Source organism: Sabethes cyaneus, chromosome 3, assembly GCF_943734655.1.
Source record: "Sabethes cyaneus chromosome 3, idSabCyanKW18_F2, whole genome shotgun sequence".
Taxonomy (NCBI): domain Eukaryota; kingdom Metazoa; phylum Arthropoda; class Insecta; order Diptera; family Culicidae; genus Sabethes; species Sabethes cyaneus.
In genome coordinates this window covers 91125681-91150066 of record NC_071355.1, presented here as the reverse complement: position 1 = coordinate 91150066, position 24386 = coordinate 91125681, and the positions used below count along the sequence as shown (strand labels likewise).

The following is a 24386-nucleotide window of genomic DNA, read 5'->3' as shown; positions in this document are numbered from 1 at the left end:
GATTAAAGAATTTTTCGGAAGTACTGCAATGCAAATTTTAAAGCAACCATGCGTCCGCTTTTTCTTACTACTTAATGCAAACGCCTTATTTATTACGGCTTCCTTCGTCTTTCAACGCGTTTGGATGGTCATCGACATCGATGATCTCCATCATTTCAAATTGTGCATCATGAAGTATGCTATTTTTTATTTAATTTTGAATACGCATAGTACAACTGTTAGATTCTTAGTCCACCAAGGTGAAAATTCTGCCTGCGAATTTTATGCTCCTATTTTTAGTTTGCTGTTCTTCTGCATGGATTGTCTTACAGTCAAGCTTTAACTTCAGTTATGCGCTGACGTAAGAATTGTCATGGTCCCTTCAGCCTCATTCAATTCAGTTTATCCAGCTTCCTATGAAAGTTTTATTCAGGCAATATTTGTCACAACTCATTTCGTTTAACTTAATCGTACTCCGCCGACTTGATCCGCAAATAGTTAATAAATCTGCAGGTTCGTCTTTCTCAACCAGTTCGAAAACCAACGATTTCACTAACAATGGTCTCAATTCTATGAATAGGAGACAGGAGAACTCTCTGTAAGTGGAATAACCAGTATAAAGAAAGAAAAGTTAGTTATATAAATGCACAGTTCTTTCGAGCAATTTTAAAAAAGCTAATTCATGGATTATGGATGTATGCCTATAGAAATTATAAATAAAAATAGGTTACTGTGCAGCAAACGAAACATTTCAAACATTCATCGCACTCTGACTTGCCTTTTAAAAACAAAAGCTTGATGCGGATCCAATCAGTTTTCTTCATCACAGCCTTTCGATTTTTGCCCACTACTGTTCGATTGCTTTCTCTAACTTACTATAGCATCTATGACAAAAAGTATTCAGTTTTATGATGTGCATAAAGTATTACGATTAAATTGCGTCATTTTAGTCAATAAAATACTTGACTTTTAAATTTTCCCACCATCTTTCAAATCAGTTCCTGGGCTGCATCCACGTATTGGTTTTAATTTACATCTTGCATATATAAATGATTTCCACTCCTTACTATTCGGTTTCCTTTATATCAGGCAAATTCAACAATGAATTCAAATTATAATTAGTGGTAGAATAATGATATTACAGCAATACCTCGATGTAAAGCAACTTTATTTTTATTTTCGTTACGTTATATCGAAGCAAAAACGAAATTCATTCCTATTCGAACAAAATTGATTGTAAATGAAAGGGAAGCCGTTCAAACCGTTAACTTTCAAATTTCACGATGATTGGTGTTGTAGTTTGATTGATTCATTAAGAAATATGAAGAAGCGAAGAGTGTGTAAAGATTTTGTTAATTGAAATTTGGAAATCTAAATAACGAAATTTTATCATAACTTACAACATCTAAGAATTAGAAATAATTTTTGCACAGTAGTAATGCGAGGTTACACCACAATTAAAGTTAATACAGTTGTTTTAAAAACATTACTTTATATCGAGGTAAAAGTTATCTTATATCGAGTTACGTTATATCAAAGTTGCTTTGAATCGAGGTTGCTTTATCGAGAAATTTTAGATAGCCATGCTGGTGCTCCTATCTACGTTAATTGACGTTCTGACTTTAACCTTTTATCGTTTGTTTTTAATTCCCAATGCCATCCAACCGCCAATCTTTATCGGTCACTGTTGACCGCAAAGATACTAAGTCGGTCGACTAAGCCGTTCCGTTTACTGCGTCTTCAACATCCCCTGGCCCGTGTTGTGGAAATTCCGGTTCCGCTTTATCAGCTGCTTCCGCAGCCAGCACCACCAGCTTCGAAACCGATTGACGTATCCATTTAATGATTACACCCAAGCTTAACGCATCCTTCCGATGTGTCTTGGAATAACGGACGAAATCAGACCTTTAACTCCTCCTACCATTTGGAATGGTGACCGATTATAGCCAAATACTCCGGTCTTGTCCATCTTGTCCAAAACTGATCAATCAGTTGCCTCACTATGCCCTAATTGGTTCTCGCAGCTCGATTGACTTCTGTTAACGTCTACGGAGGTTGGTTAGAGCTCAAAACTATGAACTATGGCTAGGGGTGAGTGCCTCTTAATCGCCAGCTTGAACTGAGACGAACGTCAAAAGTCGTGAGTTCACGATGAATTCGGTTTCATCAACAATGTATCGTCATCTAGATTCTGTGAGCGGAACAGGCTTTTGGCACAGTTATGACACTCCGTACTAGTGGCTCCCAACGCCCACTGAAGTGTGGAACTCAAGGCGGATTGAAAACCCACATTCACATTGGTGAATGTTTCGAATGGTACGGGTGCCATTGATTTCTGTTCGCAACTGACGGCTAGCACCCTGGAAACCATTGTCGTGCTATTGATCTCACAACCAAGGTGCCCATCGACGAGCGATGAACCGATCAGCGATCAGCAGGAATCCGATAACAACGTATAGATGACCTCATAGGCCAATGGACAGCTAGTATGGATAAACAAGTAAATAAAACTACGCTTCGGCCAATCCGAACTTGTACTGGTCCAAAATCCCGACAAATGAGAAAGGGCGCAGGTGTGGGGTCCCAGTAAACAATACCCACCAAAGGTATATCTCGATTTTGTAATCGAGATATACGAAATTATTTCTGAACGAGTTATATTTAACTCCACATAAGAACATATAAGTACCGAAGTAGAGGTAATATGCGTGCGAAAATTTTGACCATCCTTTATAATTCTATCTTGCGTGGTTTTTAAAACACGCAACATAATACTTCTGGATATATGATCAAGATATAACTTAATATTGCAATCATCTATACTACTTTAAAGTATGGTGTCGACTAATTGTTGTTTGTAACTTTTTGGGAAATGGCGTATGTAGTCAAACCAAAATCGTAACAAGTTTTCAGTTACTCTCCGACGTTAAAAATAAAAAGCGAAACGTCCGAGAGTAACTGAAAATTTGTTGCGATTTTGGTTTGACTACATACGCCATTTCCCAAAAAGTTATACTACTTTATAATTCGTGGTCATGAGTTGTATATGAGGACAGGTACGACTGCGAAACAACTTAGTGTTCACTTTGTTTTAACATACTCTAATCATTATACATTCCAATGTGAAATCGACATGCATACGATTTAATGTTAACTTTCTATTACGATGTTGTGTTAGCTGGGGTGTGTCGAGATGAAAATAGTGGCGTCATGACAATCGGCTTCGTACTCCCGAACTTGCAGTATAGATACTTCTTAACGATTCGTTCGACGACGATGCAAGCTCGACACGTGGAATCGCTGCTTGAGCTCATTTACAATAATTTCTCAGTTTACATGTAAAAACTTGCCATGGTGGGCATCCAATAAAGTACAACAGACGATGCTTTTGCGCCCGGACTTTCAGATATTTGAAATCGTTGGTTTCGTATGGCTTCACACACACAGCTCCTCGGTCGTCAAGGAAGAAGAATCTCTAAACTTTGCAGGTTTCCCTATCGCATTCTTTGAGCCTTCGGTTTTCAGCGCTGCCACTTTGCCCGGGCTTGCTTTCACCTGTACCGAGCACCGCTAATAGTTACCAGCCCCCTCAAGCTCTTCCTGGCTCAGGAGTCTCTCTGTATTTCGTGGTTAGTATACTGCCCATAAATGGAAGACAGTCACATCTGCAAAAACGTGCAACTACGAAAAACGCTGTTGAAGCCACGACAATTTTTCTTTAATATTGAATCGATTTTAGAAACAAATCGTCCAAATCGTCATAAAATCACTTGAATGTACATAACAGAATACTTTTACAAGCAATATGTTCACAAGTGACCTAAAATTTGTTCCAAAACTTAGAAAAACTGCCGAAGTTACTGATATGCGTTTATTTGTGCCTGAATAAGCAAGAATAAACGCATAACAGTCACAGCCACAGCATGCCTTGATCCTTGCGTTGTCTCGGCATTACTTTCAAAACCACGTCTCGTTGTTATTTTGATAATTCACGTGCTCGTTCAATTCAATTATTCAAAATGTCCTTTTTGACTCAAATCTCTTCCTGGCATTTTCTCCCATTTTATTGTAATTTGTTATCTTGAGTTTACAGTGAGGTCCCATAACGTGTCCGCGTATGACCAATGCGACCCTGGACACTATGTATATGTGACAACAAATGAACTATTTCAAACTAGTTTTGCAATTTCGAGTACCAACTTAGAGAAGTCTCATGGTGCATTATAGTTAAATTCAGAAACTGATCCTCGTAGAGGTATCTGGAACATTCACGGACATGTTTAGATGTGGCCAATGACGTCTTGAACACTTTATACGACTAGATTTGCAAATCCATGTATTTATAGGCGTCACATGATGGGTTTGTTGTGATTCAAGGTGCTTCTATGTTCAAGTCCCATATATTCCGGAACTTGTTCCCACTGTAACTTCGGAATCGTACATCCGATCCAAATTCTCCTCAATAGTGTTCTTCTAGGCCATAAAATCTTCCGTTTGGTAGTTGCTGCAGTCGAATCGGTCCAGGTATTTCCAAAAAACAGATACTTATTGATATATTTTTACTGTGACTGTTATGCGTTTATTTGTAATATGGGACTGACATAGTTTGATATTTTTTTCAACATCTTCGGAACAAACATAACTTTTTTGTTTGAAATATTGAAAGAACAGTTAATTTAAAGATGATTCCCAAGTTTATCTCAAAAATGGTGAAAAGTCAAATGGGACTGTTATGCATTTATGGGCAGTATAGGTACCGATGATAACGTGTGTTGGGAAGCATTTAACATCTACGTGTTTAACGTGTGTTGGGAAGCGTTTAACATTTTGATAAGCGTTTCCTCTTTGAAAACCTACTGAAGTCTATAAACTGCTTTCTGGCGATCTCTCGGTGCACCATACTGGATCGTGGGTCGTCGCCATTTTCTTCTGTCCCCGCCAGTGATGCTTTCGGCCATTCTCTTTCTGCAGATGAAGGAAATGCGAAGCCCAAAGCCGCGAACTATCCATTTTCAGGGAACTTAGCGGGGACCCTTACCCCAGTTCGTTGCTTGGTCTGTAGCGTCCTTTTTCGACGGTACGTAGTTCCACTCGGCAGCCTCCATTTTCAACAATATTTGTCCCAATTTGAGGGCGTCAAACTGCCGATATCTCCGGTGATCGGATTAAATCCACGTGCTAGCACAGTTATTGTATCTCCGCTCTATAGTCAAGGAGTGGCTTTCAAAAATGTTTTTCCCAGTATCGAACCTTACAACTGCATTCGTGGAACTGATATTGTATTCAACGGAGCGACGTTCGTCTTGGCCTGTTCTGAACTACACCATGCAGGCATATGCGTTGTCGTTCGCATCCGGAAAGATATGGAGTTCCAGTGGTCCTATGTCGTTTGATGTCAGACCAAATTGCAGTTGTTCTCACCACGCTTCCTGAATTATCAGTTTGCCATGGACAAGACCGTGAGATAGAAGACCCCGCGAAGATAGTACCTACATTTGCGGTGACATCCATCTATCTAGCATTTTAAGTCACTGTTGACATTTGCAGAGGTTCACCGTCCGACAAATTTCCGCCTCGTTGGTTGCATTTTCAACAGTAACAATTATTAAATATCTCATTATTGGGCCCTTCATCTAACCCTGTCCTTATTTTGTTATGTTTATCCAAATTTCGATCCACATGGTGTCTCGAATTTATCATCACTTTGATGTAGGACTACAGTTTACGGCAAGGTTTGGCTAGATAGGGTGTCATTTAAAAAAATCTATCTCGGAGGTGGCCATGCTTTGAACGTTAATAACGGTTTCCCGATCGATTTTCAATACTTTTGCACCACTCGATTAGAAAATCTTCTCACGTCGACCCAAATAAAGAAAACTATTGATTCTTAAGTGTGCACTATTGAAAAATTGAGAATAATGAAGCTTTGTCAAACTAGAAATATTCGCTTTGAGTTTGGTTTGAAAAAACGGCATCACGCTTAGAATTCAGCCAACTCTTAATCGATTTCAGAAATATTTACACTAATCGATCGGAAAATCTTCTACGTATCGACTCCAATAAAAAACTATTGATTTTGAGGTGCGCGACATTAAAAAATTGAAAATAATGATGCGTTGTGTAACTAGAAATTCTCGCTTCGTGATTGGTCGGAGATGCTTTGCTAATTTGCATTGTATGTAACGAGTGTAACGAGTGGAAACGTTTTATACGCTTCTAATTCAGTCAATCCTCAGTACATTTCAGAGATGTTACCGAACCAATGAAAGTTGAAGGAAAACTTAGTCAATTCTTATATAACCAATTTAAATAATACAATCAATAGAACTGTACTCTCTCTTGTTGATGTTTCCATTTTGGTGGACTTAAGGACAAACCAAATGGTATCGCAGTTTTATGTTTCAACAAAATCTGAAAGTTTCATTACAGTCAGTAGAGCAAAAAACATCTTTCATATTTTCATCTACGAAGGTTTTCATTCTGAAAAGAACGGTTTTTGGTAATTCGATTCGCAGCAAAACGGCTTAAATGATCGGCAACACTCCTCATTTGCCAATGGCAATCCCATTCAGGAGTTTGTTCAATTGTATGTAGTTACGGATGGTTAGCTACAAATGAAATAGGATGATTCTAGTCTGCTTGTTATCGCGAGTGGTAAAACCTGCCAGTTGGAAATGCTTTATCACGTTCTGAACACTGAATCTGCGAATTTAGCGAATTTAGCGCGTTCAGCGTATTCTCCCAGTCGCAGCGACCTACCAAAAACTGGACAAAAACACGACTTGTATGTAGTTTGTTGTAACAAGTCAACCGGGGCGGCGCACAGTGGCGCTCCTCCATACAAAGCTTGGCCAAAAGTCAAAAGTTACTTCAAATCGGCTGAATATAACATCTTCAACTAATTTTGGGTCACTGATTTCAAATTTGGGATCAGAAATCGAAAAAAATGGTCGCTCATTAGGGTGGTTCACAAAATTTAAAAAAAAATAGTTTCGTGTTTTACTTGTTTTAATGTGGTTTTTGTTTTTGAGATGGTAAATTTTGTATTTGCCGTTGAAAGCATAAAAAACTTGTATCATAATGCATTAGGGTGCTTCACAAACCATAAAAAAATATTACTAAAAAAAATTGTGTAAATTGCGATATCCACTAAGCTCGTTCAAACTATAGAATTAGCCTTTCGAAGCGCCATCGTAAGGTATCTTCGCTATATAAAAATAAATTCAAATCGGTTCAGTAATTCAACAGTTGCGAATTTTCAAAGTAAGAAAATTAGTCAAAAATGATGATTTTTAGCATCACCCTAACTCAGAAAAAGACACCCTAAGCGCCAAGTAAAAAGTCAGGGGTCTAAAATTTTCCGAAAAGAAACAACTACACAAAATTTGAACAAACCCGGAGCATTTTTAGTTAGGACTTTCGTGGAATTCTCCTATGGAAGAGAAAATCATTCCTTCATGTAACAAGAAGAAACCACTTCTAATATACCCGTCAAAAAATCGATATTACTTCCTTAGCGCAGCAAAGCGCAGAAAGCCACCTAGTTTTCCAAAAAGTAGAGAAAATTTCCTATAAGTTGCATTTAACGTGATCGTTTTCTTACGTTTCCCACCATACTTTCTTGATCGCTGAATATTGGTGTTGAGTTTCCCATACATTTTGTATGGAAGAACAAAATATCATTCTTCAACATGTTCAACTTTAGACATTTGTCAAAAATTCATTTTAACTTCAAACTAGCTAGAATTTTCAAGTTAACCCCCCAAAGTATTTTAGAAAATGATAAAAATATAATAATGACAAAAGCATGAAATTGGATTTTTGACTTTTGGCCAGCTTTGCGCCATAGTGCGGCGCACAGTGGGACCATTCCGGAAAAAGGCGGTCAAATGTCTTTTCTCGCTTTTCCTGACGTTTTCGAGCTTAGGTGTCTTAGGAGAAGTTTCATAAAAAGTATTCTGCATCTAATGACATTTTCATATAATCAGATATTAAGGGGATAACAAATTTGAAAAAATTAATTTTTTATAGGAACTAGATAGCATGCTCATGTGTTCGGCAAAGTTGTAGAACTTTGAATTTCATTAAACTTTGCCGAAGATACTAAGTATCTACATCATATGGTTTGCGAGATATAATTGACTTTTTGTTGTGACTCCCTTAAAATCAGATTTTTAAACGTTATGTACACACAACCTTATCTAACAGATTCAACATGTTCTACAAACTTTTTGATACTATCAAAAAACGTAACTTTCTAGAAAGTGTAAATATCATATGTTGCTTTATTTGCTTTAAAAATTACAATAAACGTTTACAAACGTAATCATATTACATTATCAACTAAGTTGCCATTGTAATAACTTTCAAACTACATTGAACTTGTTGCTACTTATCTTTCTTTTAAATTTGCTTCTTTGCCGCGTCTAGACATGATAAAACGTCCTTTTTTCGCGTAAAACAGCGTTAAGGGGAAACCGAAAATGGTTCAAAGATGGCTGGATTAATGGCTACCGTTCGATGCATGTATTGTTTTGTGCCTTAAAAATGCATATGTATTGGCAGAGCACGTAAACAGTGCTCCTAGTGCAGTTAGAATTTCCTAAATTTTGCATTCCATTTATCGACCCGGTATATATCAACAAACGCTCAGCAAAACGTAATTACTAATGGAAAATAAATTCAACGGATCATATAGATCATTAGGTGTTCAAAAAACGTATAATCTGGAATTGGTTAATAGATATTTGGTTGCGCACATATTTCGTTGCACTAGCGCTTTCCGAAAAAAACAGCACCACGGTCTCAAAGTTTCGCCACATCAATGAGCTTTTAAAGAGCTTTCTGCTTTTGCAGCATCGATAAGCTTAGAGAATGTAAACAAACAACAGCTGATCAGCAATCAAAAACTCGCCTTCGATGCAAACGGATTAATTAGCCATCCTATTGAATGCATAGGATCAATAGGATTGCTGCTGCAAATCTTAGATGAATCGGAATGTCTTAAAAAAGAAAATACACCATATATCGGGATGTTCGTGGTCGGTGCGGTTGGCTGCGGATAAACTGTGTTTATGTTTGCAAGCTCTGCCATTTGACATATATTACCAATACTAATGCAACATTCAAATAAACGTTTAGGTTTTTAACGAACACATGAGATGTACAGTACAGTGTGAGTCGCTCTAACACAATAACGTTAGCCACTTTCGGTGTCTCCTTAAACTAATTCTGTCTTCCATTTTACGACTTGTTATATGCAAGAGCAACAATCGATGTGAAAATACAACTTATTTGCTTATTTGTCGAATAACTAAATTTACGATAACTCATCCACCATCACCAAGCATTTGGAGCTATCAAGATTTGTCAAGGAAAAGTTGAATCGAAGTTTCCGAATCAAAGAGCACATATTAGGCTTTTTTATAGGAGCCTGAATCACTGCGACCATTAGTTAAACATACATATTAGGCATATTAGGCATAGAGATATTAGGCTTGCTCGATTGTCGAAAATTTTGTTCATGTCACCTTCACCGCCATCACTAAGCAGTTCACGGTCAATCAGTTCTTTTTAATACCTACTGTTAAAATTTGCCATTGAAGAGTTAAATCGATATTTTCGAAAATCGAATCGAAAAAACACAGAAAACAATTTTTAATTACGAAAATTCATTCGATAAATGAAGAAAACAGTTGTTCACGTTTATGACATGGTAATTTCCCAATTTATTTTGAAAATAAATTGATTGAAAATATTTTTATAAATTTAACGCAATACAGTAAATAAGAAATTTCTGCTGCAAGCTCCTGAGCAATTGGAAAATATTAGACGTTGTTTAGTCAAAATAATTTCATTCGAGAATTGTACGTGCGTAGGTTGGTCGATCGTTAGGTATTGCCATTATAGTTGCCACCAAGACCAACAAACCCCCTGATTTTCTTTTGTACAAAATCGAGCAACTATTCATATTGCACATTGTTTTCTACTTGTCGGTATAATTTCAAGTACATATTAGCAGAACTGTTTTTTCGGCAGTTGATAAGCTACCGGACTTCGACTGATTTTCATTACCGTATTCCTTTAACTGATTTAATATTTATTTAATTATTTATTCGTCATGCATTTGTAGACTACATACAATAATATTATTACAATGTTTGCTTATGTCCAAACTTACGATTTGCGAGTCATTTACCATGCGTCCAATCAAGCAATACAAACGTTAGGTGCTTCATCCATTTCGCTATCGTGTTGAACCTTTAAGATTGTCTATTGGAGATAAATTAATAACTGCTATACACAATTCATGTTGAGCTGCGGCATAACGCTCATGGCATTTTATGCCAGCGATTTAAGCATGTGTTTGACTCATTATGCTTTAGAAATTGGAAATAGAATTGTGAAAAACGATCAAAATTAGGATCTGAACTTGTTCTTTGTTATACCGTATTCGTTGTTCGTGTTTTCATGTACGTGAAGTCGAAGATGGATTACTGCATCCATTATTGTGGCATACCCCGTTTTGATCTTATTGACGATATACTACTCCGCGAGCTAACAACAATAAACTAGCTCCAGTACTTCAATTATGCAGTTACTTTATACTGCAAATCATGTTTCAACAAAAAAGTGTTCAATATTCCATCGAACTAGATATCTTTCTGCGCCACTCAGAATTGAAGCAAGCTAGAATAAAGCAACCTTTCTACCAATTGAGCAAATTACCGTGATCAATGAATTTTCGCCTTGACTCGCGGTAGAGACAACTTCTGAGCTACTTATGTGTCACGATGTCAATGCCACGTTAAAAATCAGCTGCCGACCCGATATTAAGGAATAAGTTGCTACGCTACCGCGTGCTAGCGGGTAAATGTACACACTATGTTCCTTCACATAACGATAAGAATGGTTCTAGATGCATATCGCTTAGGTACAAATATTAGTTCTAGTTTGTCATGCAGCAGATGCCAAACTATGGCCTGCATACTCGTGACAAACAAACTCGCAATAAATTGATGTAGATGTATACTGATAACCATGTTTTCGTTGTGCGATTCCACGGCAAACCATCCAGTTGCTTTGTGACCGGTTAACAGAAAGCTTCGATAGCCATTCAGTACCCGTGCCGTGCAGGGAAAAATCGATTTCCATCAGTTTTGTGCAATAGTGCTAGATAGTGGAGACTGACGTATTGCAATTTTCTTTCTATTATTGTGCGAATTTACCAACATTGCTTCTGTTCACAGTTTGTTATTAAAAGTTTTGATATGTACATGTTCTTACCGTTATAGTTTGTGTACAAACATCATTAAAGTGTTAATACTGTAATCTAATTTAATCCATTATTCGACTAGTAATTGTTTCAACTATCATTTTGCTTTCAACTGCAGCGCTCTTAAAATTGACAACTTTTGATAGTCTTCATTATTAAAACATCAATTTATATTTTATCAAAAAATTTACGACCATTTTAGTACTAATAAATTAAAAAGTAATCATCAATTTAAAGTTAAAATTTATTATTCGTCTTGTTTTTATCGGATTATATAACACACTTCAAAGTTGCGAAATAATATTAAAGGGGGCTTTCAAAATAGTTTGTTATCTAGTGCTGCATGATAGCTCTCTTCAACATATACATATTTTTGGAATATATATTATTTTAACATATTGGACTTTTTAAGCAAAATAGAACTGCAACATACGACAATAATCATCTGCTGAGTGTGGAATAGTGATAGATCAGTGCTATAAAATTTGACAATCTCATTAGTGAAATCATACACCGTGCTCCACGATAGGTAAACTAGAAAAAAGTGACACAAATGCATGTAAAAAATACAGCATTGTGAAGTGCCTAGTTAACTATGACTTTCGCATCTGTGTCGATTAAGTTTTGCAACGTAGCAACAATAATATAACTACTAGTTTGTTCATAAAACGTAGTTTTAATATAATTGTTTAATTCAAGTAATTAATACCAATTGTCATATATGTAATCGTAATCTTTCGTGCCGTATTTTAATATATAGTAGCTTCCGTATTCTGAATTGCACCGCATTGACTTTTTAATCTAGTATACGCAGTACAGCTGCATTGATGTTGATAAAGATGAACGCTGTCTAAGTTACCTAGCTGATAAGGCTAATGAGCATGTTAACCGAAATCTTTTGCAACTAAATGTATTGTCTCTACGCAATCTTTGCATGACAGAAAAAATAGAGAAATAATTTTTCAATAAATTTACCTATTTATTGAATTTTCCTATTTATTTCAATAAATAGTTTACCTTTAAGATTGTTACCGTTTCACATCTTTACCCTATACCCATAGGTACGGTTGCAGAAAAACGCAACTAGATAGCAGTATACTGGAGTTCGGTATGAATTGAATTATATAATTATAGAGGTAGGTTGGGTATGCGTTTAATTTGCTAATAAAATAATATTGTCATACATTAAAAATAAATATAAAGAAAATTAAAATCCTAGAGACTAAATAAAATAGGGAACGATTAAAGCTATATTAAAATTACTCCGAGATATCAAAATAGAATAGGTTAAAAAAATTAGGGGTTAGGCAAGCTCACTGTGCTTAACGAAAGTCCCGTAGAATTCCACAAAACAAAATAGAGGGCGATGCAAAACGCAAAATTGAAGTTCAGTGGCTAAAAGAGCCTGGACTTAGAACGAAGAGGATCCGGTTTGTCTACGACAAGTGAGACTCGATCACTTTTTAAATCAAGTTACCAATCGAACGAGGTGTCAAACTCGTTGCTTAATATATTTTATAAATCGAAGATTTCCAGTACCAAATACTGAAGTGGAAGTAAAAGTGTGATATATTCCGCCAAAGGAATCAAATAAGAGTTATATCCCAGTCAGGACCCATTAGTATTGTTTGCAGAATCTGGTCGGAACCGGATCACCCGGATTGATACTTGTAGCCTTGCCCGACGGCAAGAGATTGAATAATAAAATCCCCGCAACCTCGAACGAACCCCGCCTGTGAGGTCACCTGCGCTCGTGCCAGAGGCGGTGACGGGCCTGGGTAAAACAACGATCTTGGTACAGCGGAAGAGCTTATACCACCCCCACGCAGAAACCCCGCCTGTGAGGTCACACGCGCTCGTGTCAGAGGCTGTGACGGGCCCGGGTAAGACCGAAGCAGAGTTCCAGTATTGGCGACATACCTACCCAACCCCAACCCCAGTAGTTCAACCCCGCCTTCGAGGTCACGTGTGCTCTAACCTGAGACCGTGACGGGCCTGGGCACAAGCTGGAGCCGCTACCGGATACCACCCAACATTTAGCAGGTCGCCGAAACCGCGTAGCTGAGAGTTTGTCATCGTGTATTGAATTGGTCGGCCGACCACGTAGGAAGCAGAGAAACAGTGAGTTTATAAATTAGGGAATAAAAGTTAGTTTTGTGTTAATTGAGTGTTTGATTCCTTGATCGAAAAGTAGACCCGGAGCCGACTCTGAGAGCCTTCGTGCTCCTCACAGCCGAGCTAGCCAGAGAAGAGGCCGTGAGAGCCCAGCCCCTACACGGTTCCCAGTGGTTCGACCAGGAACCTGGGGTGGACTCAGCTGAGGCCCCTCTGGCCTCAGCAATAACAATTGGCGCCCAACATATTCGTCGAAAGTAGATCAAGGTTTCAAAAACGTAGTTTTTGAATACTCGGAGTGTAGGAGGAATTGTAAAATCATATAATTTTCCAAAGTCTCTAAGAACGCAAAGGGTTAGTGAGTAACGGTAATGCGAAACATAACTTTCCACTACAACTTCCACTACAATCGATGACTTACAAGTGCGCGTACGCTTATTAAAGCTACATTTCGAGATTGTGAGTGGACTAAATAGTTGTCCGCGAAGCAAATTTAGTTTAATTTAGAGAGAGTTGAAAATTGATTAATGGGTCTTGACTGAGTAACATTGAACAATAATACATTCCTTAGTAGGATTTCGGATTAACATAAGTTAGAATTTTGTGATCAATATTTATTTCGCTTTTCCTTAAATAATATACATAAGTGCATACGATGGATTTGCAAAGTTTATATATGAAAATGGATGTGTCTCACCTCACAGTTGATGAGGTAGAGCACGAGCTTTTGATTCGAAACCTTTTATTCAGAAAAGAGGATCACGAGAGCGTGAAGCGCCGTAAGCTAAAAGATAGAATGCAAGAGGAAAGGGCGATGGGACATGTTTCCACCGCATTTGCTCGTACATGGCGCTCAGCCGCCGAAGAAATTGCTTTAATGAATTCCACTCTCACACAGATTAGTGAGACGCTGGATCACCTGAAGGTTAATCCTAGACAAATCGAAAAATTGAAAACAAGAATGGTCCACTATCGGGTCAGAATCGCTCATTTATCCGTAGCTTTAGACGCGAGAAAATATTCGTCGCAGGTCAGGGCAATCGAGAAACAGATTGCTCAGATTTTCGAAAAGCATTTCCCATTTCCGTCCGCTCCCAGAGCCGAAACACTGTTGAGAGAAGAGCCAGTCGAGAGGGGAATCGAAAAAGCTTTAGAGGAAGTTAGAACCGAAATTAATTTTCTGAATGAGACAGTAGTGGCCCTGGAGGATGACGAAAGCGCATTAGAGGGTGCTGTCGGAGGACAGAAATCTATCGAATCGAAACAACAACAACTAGAATCTTCAATGAAAAGATCCGATGAAATTTTAGACAAGTTAAGTGAATACGAGCAGGGAAAAATTGAAAATGTTGAACCTTTAATAAAGGCTTTCAAGGATTTTGTCATACAAATATCCGACCAAGAAAGAGCGAGAAGAGAACAAGAAATTCAAGCGGAAAAAGATAGAAAACTTGAAACCGAGGAAAACATTAAAAGAAAAAAGAAATTAGAAAAACTGTTAGTAGAGTTAAATGAAAAAGTGAAACCTCAGATTGCGCAGAGCAGTACCTCTGCGAATATTTCGACTGATGGAATAGCACCATCAGCCCTTCCAGAAGGGAAGAACGATAAAGCGAAAAAAAGGAAAAAACTGAAATGGAAAGAATTAGATGGTACATCTACTACAGATGTTTCCGAGCCAGAGACGAAAACATCTACAGAACCAACCCAAAGCTCAGATAGTTCGGATAGTGACAAGAAAAGGACGAAGAAAAGTAAGAACCGTAATAATGAAAAACGTAGAAAATCAGTAATGGGAAGATCATATACTTCCACGGAAAGCTCTTCGACTGAATCGGGGGATAGTTCCCAATCATCGTCTTCGACGACGTCGGATAATTCTTCCGATACAGAAGAGTCGCGAAACCAAAGGAATAAATCTCGAAAACATAGGAAATCGAAGCGAAATAAAGAACCTTTGAAACGAATTCCTATCTCGGAATGGCGATTAAAATATGATGGCAGAGATAATGGGATTAAATTAGCGGAATTTCTAAAGGAAATAAAAATGCGAAGCAGATCGGAAAATATTAGCGATCGCGAATTATTCCGATCCGCATTACATTTGTTCACTGGACGAGCCAGGGATTGGTATGTGGAGGGAGTGGAGAGTAAAGATTTTCGAAACTGGAAAGAATTAAAAAGGCAGTTGAAACGTGAATTTCTTCCGCCTGATTTAGATTTCCAGTTAGAAACCCAAGCAACCAATCGCCTGCATGCGAAAGGTGAAAAATTTGTGGATTACTTCCATGAAATTCAAAAATTTTTCCAGTCGATGACAAAAGCTGTGTCGGAACGACGTAAATTTAAAATAATTTGGCGGAATTTACGCCCTGATTACAAGAATGCTCTCACGAGCAAACATATCAAGTCACTCAGTAAGCTGAGAAAGTATGGCAGAAGGGTCGATGAGAACTATAGCCATCGGTATCAAAGATCACCAGGGAATACCACTCAGCATCGAACTGCACAGGTCAGTGAAATAATGAGTCCCGTAAACCCGAAAGCTATAAACCAGTCGAATAAAACAGGTACCACTCCACGTGTCTCTACAAACAACAATCGAGATCAAAAGTTCACTAAGAGCGGTGAGCAAGCAGTGCGAAATCAAAAAAGTACTACTGATAAGGTGGAAGTGACGCAGGGCAGAGAGAGTCATCCCTTAGAAGGGTCAAGTAAAAGCACTCTTGAGACGCTGGCTCAGCAGTACGTTCGTCCACCAATCGGAACGTGTTATAATTGCCGAAAACCTGGACATCATTACATAGAATGTCCGAGTGAAAGGCAAAAATTTTGTCGACTATGTGGATTTGGGAACGTGTACACTAGTATGTGTCCGTTTTGCCGAAAAAACTCTCAAGGTTCAGCTTAAGGGAGGCAGCTGAAACAAAAACTAAAATCCCTCCCGACATTGATAACACTAAATTTGAGCTATTGACTTGTGGCTTTCAACCCACTGTCAATAATGATTACCATACCGAGCCAGAAGTAGAAGAATGTTTTGTGATGCTACAAGATGACGACAGACCGTTTGTAAGAGTGTCCCTCATGGGTACCGACGTCGTTGGACTTTTAGATAGTGGTGCGCAGCGTTCTGTCTTGGGTTTAGAGGCAGAAACGTTAATTAGATCTTTAAAACTGAAAATATTTCCTTCCCAGACTACCATAACGACAGCTGGTGGCAAAAATATACCCGTCAAAGGCTATGTTAATTTGCCTATCACTTTTAACAATCAAACTAAAATATTGCCTGTTTTAGTTGCACCCGCACTATGCAGAAGATTAATATTGGGATACGGGGATTTCTGGCGTGCTTTTCGTATCAAGCCGATAATAAGCAGAGAGGACGTAATGTGTTGCGACGAGACAACTGTAGAACGGGAAAATGATATAGTTTTGAGCCCAGAACAAGTGATCGAGCTAGAAGAGATAAAAAAATTATTTAAAGTAGCCATAGATGGCGAGAAGTTAGACGTCACTCCATTAACTTTTCACAATATCGAGCTAAAAGAAGAGTTTCGCAATGCACCCCCTATTCGCATGAACCCGTACCCCACGTCTCCAGAGATGCAGAGAAGGATCAACCAAGAGGTTGATAAACTGTTAACACAAAATGTAATTGAAAAAAGTCACAGCGAGTGGTCTTTAAGCACTGTCCCAGTCGTTAAACCAACTGGCGAAGTGCGATTATGCCTAGACGCGCGACGTTTGAATGAGCGAACTCGAAGGGACGCTTACCCCCTTCCCCATCAGGATCGCATCCTGAGTCGATTAGGAGCTAGTCGATACCTGTCGACGATAGACTTAACCAAAGCGTTTCTACAAATTCCACTAAATCCAACCTCGCGAAAATACACCGCCTTTGCTATACTGGGAAGAGGATTATTTCACTTTACCAGGTTGCCCTTTGGACTGGTGAATAGTCCGGCTAGCTTAGCGCGCCTGATGGACGAGGTCCTCGGCTATGGGGAGTTAGAACCGAATGTGTTCGTATACCTCGACGACATCGTCGTGGTGAGTGACACATTCGAGGCTCACATGAACAGCTTACGAGAGGTAGCTAGACGGTTGAAAACGGCTAATCTGTCGATTAATCTCGACAAATCAAAATTCTGTGTCCCAGAGCTTCCCTACTTAGGATATATTCTCTCGGCTAAGAGTTTGAAACCAAATCCAGAGAGAATAGAGCCGATAGTAAACTACGAGAGGCCTACCTCAATTCGGGCATTACGCCGTTTTTTAGGTATGGCCAACTACTACCGGCGTTTTATTCCCCTGTTCAGCGAGATAAGTGCCCCTCTTACGAACCTGTTACGTAAGAAGCCAAAATCCATTGTTTGGAATGATGAGGCTGAAATTTCCTTCAGGCGACTTAAAGAAAGCTTGATTGTTGCCCCAGTTCTGTGCAATCCAGACTTTAGCTTGCCTTTCCAAATTCAATCGGATGCCAGCGACAGTGCGATTGCAGCGGTACTAACTCAGCTACATACCGACGGAGAAAAAATTATAGCTTTTTTCTCACAAAAGCTTACGCCAGCGCAGCAGGCTTACTCGGCAACAGAGAAGGAGGGTTTAGCAGTTTTATCTGCGATAGACAAGTTTCGCCCTTATGTGGAGGGCACACATTTCATCGTGATAACCGATGCGTCGGCTCTTACTCACATAATGCAAGGAAAGTGGCGGACTTCCTCCCGTCTGAGTCGATGGAGTATTGCCCTGCAGAGCTATGATCTCGAGATAAAGCATCGACGCGGGAAAGATAATATTGTCCCGGACGCTTTATCCCGAGCCGTCGAAATGATTGAAATTGGGGAAATAACGAATGATTGGTATACGGGCCTATTTGAGAGAGTGCAGACCTCTCCTGATAGTAACTTAGATTACAAAATTGAGGATGGTAAACTGCTCAAATTTGTCCCCTCACAGACCGAGGTGTTGGACTACCGCTATGAGTGGAAGCTGTGCGTTCCAGAGAATCTCCGGAAGGAGATTCTCCAGAAAGAGCACGACCAATGCTTCCACATCGGCTATGAGAAATTGTTACCAAAAATCAGGCAGCGCTATTTCTGGCCGAACATGGCAAGCGCTATTAAGAAATACGTCCAACATTGCTCGGCCTGTAAAGAATATAAACCGTCTAACACTTCGCAGCACCCGGAGCCGGGTAAAGCTAGGTTGACTACAAAGCCATTTCAGATACTATCTATAGACTTTATTCAGTCTCTTCCCAGGAGCAAAGCAGGCCATATGCATCTGCTGGTATTACTGGATATTTTTTCCAAATGGACCATGTTAATTCCGGTCAGGAAAATATCCACTAACATTGTGATTAAGGCTTTAGAGGAACAATGGTTCCGTCGCTATTCCGTGCCTGAAATTCTCATCAGCGATAATGCCAGCTGTTTTCTCAGCAAAGATTTTAAAAATTTCTTGGACAAATATAAAGTCCAACATTGGACTAACGCGCGGCATCACTCGCAGGCAAACCCTGTCGAGAGACACAACCGCAGTATTAATGCGTGTATCCGAACGTATGTGAAATCGGATCACCGTCGTTGGGATACTCGCATTTCTGAGGTTGAGTTTACTATCAACAATACTCAGCCTTCGTCCACTGGATTTACCCCGTTCCGAATCATTTACGGGCATGAGATTGTTGCTAGCGGCGAAGATCACAAGATAGAGCCTGATAAGGAAGATTTCTCTGAAAAGGAAAGAGTAGAACGTAAATTGAGGGTTGATCGCACAATATTTAATCTAGTGTCTAAAAATCTTGAGAAGGCCTATGAAAAGAGCAGTCGGAATTATAGTTCGCGATTCCGAAAAGCTGCTCCGGTCTATCAAGTAGGGGAAAAAGTGTATAAACGAAATTTTACCCTTTCGTCAGCAGGCAATGCTTACAATGCTAAGCTAGCTCCTCCATATATACTTTGCACGGTAATAGCCAGACGAGGGACGAGTTCCTATGAGCTGTGCGACGAAGCCGGCAAGAATATTGGCATTTTCTCCTCGGCAGATTTGAAGCCGGGAAATCCAGAGCAATAAATATCCCAGAAGCTTGGTGAATTGAGCGCTGATTCACTATAGTTTGTCTATGCAGTTTTGTGACCTAGGTGGCCTTGTCCACTATCCAGTACGATAAGAATCCAGCGAATCCGATATCAAGTAGTAGGCGTCACTTATCCAATGCTGCAAGTCCTTCCCGTTCATACAGAATAATTACAGGTGCTTGCTTTCTGATAATGAAACAAAAAGCGCATGGGGAAAAAATTTCCACAGGCCAAAAGAACCGATAAATGTAAATCCCTATGCTCTGAAGTTTTAATACCGGTTTAACTTCAGTATGTTATCAGGAAGTGAAATAAATCTCATCACAAAATTCCGAACTTTCCTACTATACTTTTTTCCTAATCTCGAACAACTTTTACTTTCCTATCGATAATGACGCGGCTTGGTAAAGTGATCATACACCTCGAATGTAAAATTGTTCGGAATCCATTCGTCATTTGTTCTAAAGAGAGCAATAGATCGGTTTCCTCTCAATTAATAAATTGAGATGATTGGGAGTGTCAAGATTGATTAATCGATTATAAAGAGCAACAGCGCCAGTAAATGGAATTTGGTATAAAGTTGTCCAAATTATCTATTTGAGAAACTGCACGCTTGAAGGTAGCTATTTTAAAAGTCGAGCTTTGCGCAACGGCAAAACTCAGTCCTGGGTTATTGATAATTATAAGAAAGTTTGTTTAAATAAATTAATTATTTTATAATTAATTTATTCAGGGGGAGTGTGAGGTAGTGTTACCGTTTCACATCTTTACCCTATACCCATAGGTACGGTTGCAGAAAAACGCAACTAGATAGCAGTATACTGGAGTTCGGTATGAATTGAATTATATAATTATAGAGGTAGGTTGGGTATGCGTTTAATTTGCTAATAAAATAATATTGTCATACATTAAAAATAAATATAAAGAAAATTAAAATCCTAGAGACTAAATAAAATAGGGAACGATTAAAGCTATATTAAAATTACTCCGAGATATCAAAATAGAATAGGTTAAAAAAATTAGGGGTTAGGCAAGCTCACTGTGCTTAACGAAAGTCCCGTAGAATTCCACAAAACAAAATAGAGGGCGATGCAAAACGCAAAATTGAAGTTCAGTGGCTAAAAGAGCCTGGACTTAGAACGAAGAGGATCCGGTTTGTCTACGACAAGTGAGACTCGATCACTTTTTAAATCAAGTTACCAATCGAACGAGGTGTCAAACTCGTTGCTTAATATATTTTATAAATCGAAGATTTCCAGTACCAAATACTGAAGTGGAAGTAAAAGTGTGATATATTCCGCCAAAGGAATCAAATAAGAGTTATATCCCAGTCAGGACCCATTAGTATTGTTTGCAGAATCTGGTCGGAACCGGATCACCCGGATTGATACTTGTAGCCTTGCCCGACGGCAAGAGATTGAATAATAAAATCCCCGCAACCTCGAACGAACCCCGCCTGTGAGGTCACCTGCGCTCGTGCCAGAGGCGGTGACGGGCCTGGGTAAAACAACGATCTTGGTACAGCGGAAGAGCTTATACCACCCCCACGCAGAAACCCCGCCTGTGAGGTCACACGCGCTCGTGTCAGAGGCTGTGACGGGCCCGGGTAAGACCGAAGCAGAGTTCCAGTATTGGCGACATACCTACCCAACCCCAACCCCAGTAGTTCAACCCCGCCTTCGAGGTCACGTGTGCTCTAACCTGAGACCGTGACGGGCCTGGGCACAAGCTGGAGCCGCTACCGGATACCACCCAACATTTAGCAGGTCGCCGAAACCGCGTAGCTGAGAGTTTGTCATCGTGTATTGAATCGGTCGGCCGACCACGTAGGAAGCAGAGAAACAGTGAGTTTATAAATTAGGGAATAAAAGTTAGTTTTGTGTTAATTGAGTGTTTGATTCCTTGATCGAAAAGTAGACCCGGAGCCGACTCTGAGAGCCTTCGTGCTCCTCACAGCCGAGCTAGCCAGAGAAGAGGCCGTGAGAGCCCAGCCCCTACACGGTTCCCAGTGGTTCGACCAGGAACCTGGGGTGGACTCAGCTGAGGCCCCTCTGGCCTCAGCAATAACAAGATGCAACTGTTTCAAATATGTCATCGTTTCAGCAAAATGTTAGTTGAACGGCGTCCAATTTTTCTCTTTTGAAATGAAATTTCCCGTGATGGGTTTCACCTGATTTCAGCAAATAAAAATTATTGGATTTTTTCTAATCTTATTAAATATAGAGCGTCTATTAGGCTATGCCGTCGATATCTCTAAGCCTTCAGAAGATTTACAGACCATTATGTAGTTACGGAAGCAATTTTTCTTACTTTATCTTACTTCCTTTTTGAAGATTTAGGAAATATTTTCTTAACTTTTGGTAGTGTTGGATACAATTACGCTAAATTTTGATTTAAACAAAAAGATTTTTAGAACATACCCAAAGATGACATGAAGTATGATTCTAATCGTAATTTACCGAACTGTCAATTTAGCGAACAAACGAGCCGTGAACCACAAGTCGCTCATTTGAATCGTTTCGTAGCATTAAATGAACGATTCAGAACTGGTCACACAAAAAAATCATTTTGCCCACATCTAATTCTCGTTTTGTGTGTGCCAAGTACATCACAAGTAGTTTGTTGTACAGCGCATCACCGTGTACTACTTGCAGCACATAGAACGAGAATAAAATCGACGTCGCACGTCGATTGCTACTATTTTAAACTGGAACAACACAGTGGTAGCCGATTTTGTCACTCCCCGATTTTGTCACTCCCCGATTTTGTCACGTTTTTCACCCGATTTTGTCACGATTTTTACCCGATTTTGTCACGCTTTGATTTATCAAAATGAACTGCTGTTCTGCTAAGATTTCATATGTTATTGCTTTTAGGATGTATAGTTCGCAGTAGCGTAGCAGTAAGCTAGAAGGTTATTTTCTTTGGAAAAGTTCTTCATAATAATCTTCTTAAAAATTTTGTAAAACATTGTTTTGCTCAATCTCTTACTGCTTAAAAAATAAATTTTCTATCTTACTTTTAGGGGGATTAATCAAAGAATCGTTCATACCATAAGAAAGACGCTTCTACGCTGAATTGAAAATTGAAATGAAAAAATACCCGTTTTTGTCACGGTCTCGTTTTTGTCACTCCTAAATTCATCATGGGGATGACAAAATCGGGTCGTTACTGTATATGTATTGTGTCGCCTCGGTAACATCAAACTGGAGTTCGAAAGTCTGACTTCCGATTTTTCAAATTATTTCTGAAGCAGTCTGTCAAATTTGATTTTCGCAATCAGCATCAGCAGTTTTACTTTCTTCTGTTGCTGTTATGGTTAAATTATCCCAAAAAGTAAAGTATCTTACGTTTCAATTTCATTTTATGCTCTTCTTGACTGTTATCAAGGATTTTTTATGACCAACGCGATCAGGCAAACAGTATGCCATAAACATGTTTCACCAAACACTGTTTATCATGCGCTCTTTGGCTATTACTTTTTGGGAATTTCTAGAAATGAGCTTGCTCGTATCTATTGTAAATATCCTGCAACTATAAGCCATTAGCTAACCAAATATGAACACAGTATACAAACAAAAGCAACGTTTGCAGATTTACAAGAAATTCAGTTTGGAGATGTGATATTGGCTTGCTGATGGTGAGCTTTTTAAAGATATCCGATAAAAAAGGCAGCATATGTACACGAGTTTCGAATTCTCTTTTGAAGGCACGTAGAATTTTTCGCAAGTTTCAATTTTCTGGTGATGAAGGATAAGAAAATAACATTGTACAGATGCTTATCGTACAGAACTTACTTTGTACATACTGTCTATTATGATAAATAGCGATTAGTGAAACTTTCGCTAGCTTGTGTTTTTCGATTAGCGTTTAGTGGTTATGAAGCTAAATTTTTCGGTTAGTGGATTAACGTTTAGCGACGCTAAATTTTCGTTTAGCGATGCTCATGCTCACCACTACTTTTTGGTTAGCCCGAACGTTAAAAGCGTTAAAAGCAAGTGAAAATGGTAGTCCGACCTAGTGCTTTCAGGAACTCATCACGCATTTGGCACGAGTCTTCCCTGAGAAGCGGTTCCAATAGGAGACAGAAACCCAACTCTTACTTCTTGGTGAATTCTAAGATTTATAAATTTCGGCATCTGGTTAATACAAAACCTCCTTGTGAACCGCCGAACATAACCTGCTAACTGTAGTGAAAATGCTTGGAGCAGGTACTGAGCAGTAGTGTGACCTACCGCCTCTCCATAACTTCACAAGTACTAATTTTAGCTTTATTGAACATTTACTGCCGATTTTGAGCGTATTTTTAGGCATATTTCTACTGGAAAAAGTTTTCAAATAGCTGATTACCGCTTGCAATTGATCAAGCTTCTATTTGGCTATCACCAAACCAAACATGTAGTTCCAGTAATATTAGGTGAAACTAAGTTTTCATTGTTTTGTATGCAAATGTAACTTTATTGTAAAAAATGGTTCAAAATGATTCAAAATATTGCCCTTCGCTAGCTACAACTTGTGCGGTTGTAATTTCTTGGAAATAACCGCCCAGTTAGCTTCGAGGTACGATGCTAGTCCGAAAAGCCAGTCGTGGTATGCTCGAATCTCGGTTCGGCGGTGCTTGCTAGATAGAGTCAGTAGGATCGATACACTGGCCCCGTAATTATTCTGTACTCTAACAGCCGGCTGCAAAATCTGTCGATAAAGAAGGGTCGTCTTAGAATCTCAGAAACTCAAGGCTTTTTATTTGCTTGGAAATGGTTTTGAAACTAATGCTAATGCTGAAGCAAACTCCCCTTTAGTTTGGCAATTGACCTTCCTTAACGGGAACTTAGCAGTCATTAACTTATCATCAAAGAGCCCAATCTTGGGAGCAATTTTTGGGTCCAAAAGCGGGATTCTGTTGATAGAAATGTATTCACTGTATTCTT

General features: G+C 39.0%; 1 protein-coding gene across 6 annotated transcripts in view; it reads left to right on the top strand.

Moving 5' to 3' along the window:
• The window catches only part of LOC128741252 (flotillin-2), a 366737-nt gene that overhangs the window by 332391 nt on the left and 9960 nt on the right, over positions 1-24386 (top strand). The gene's annotated exons all lie outside the window — the stretch shown is intronic.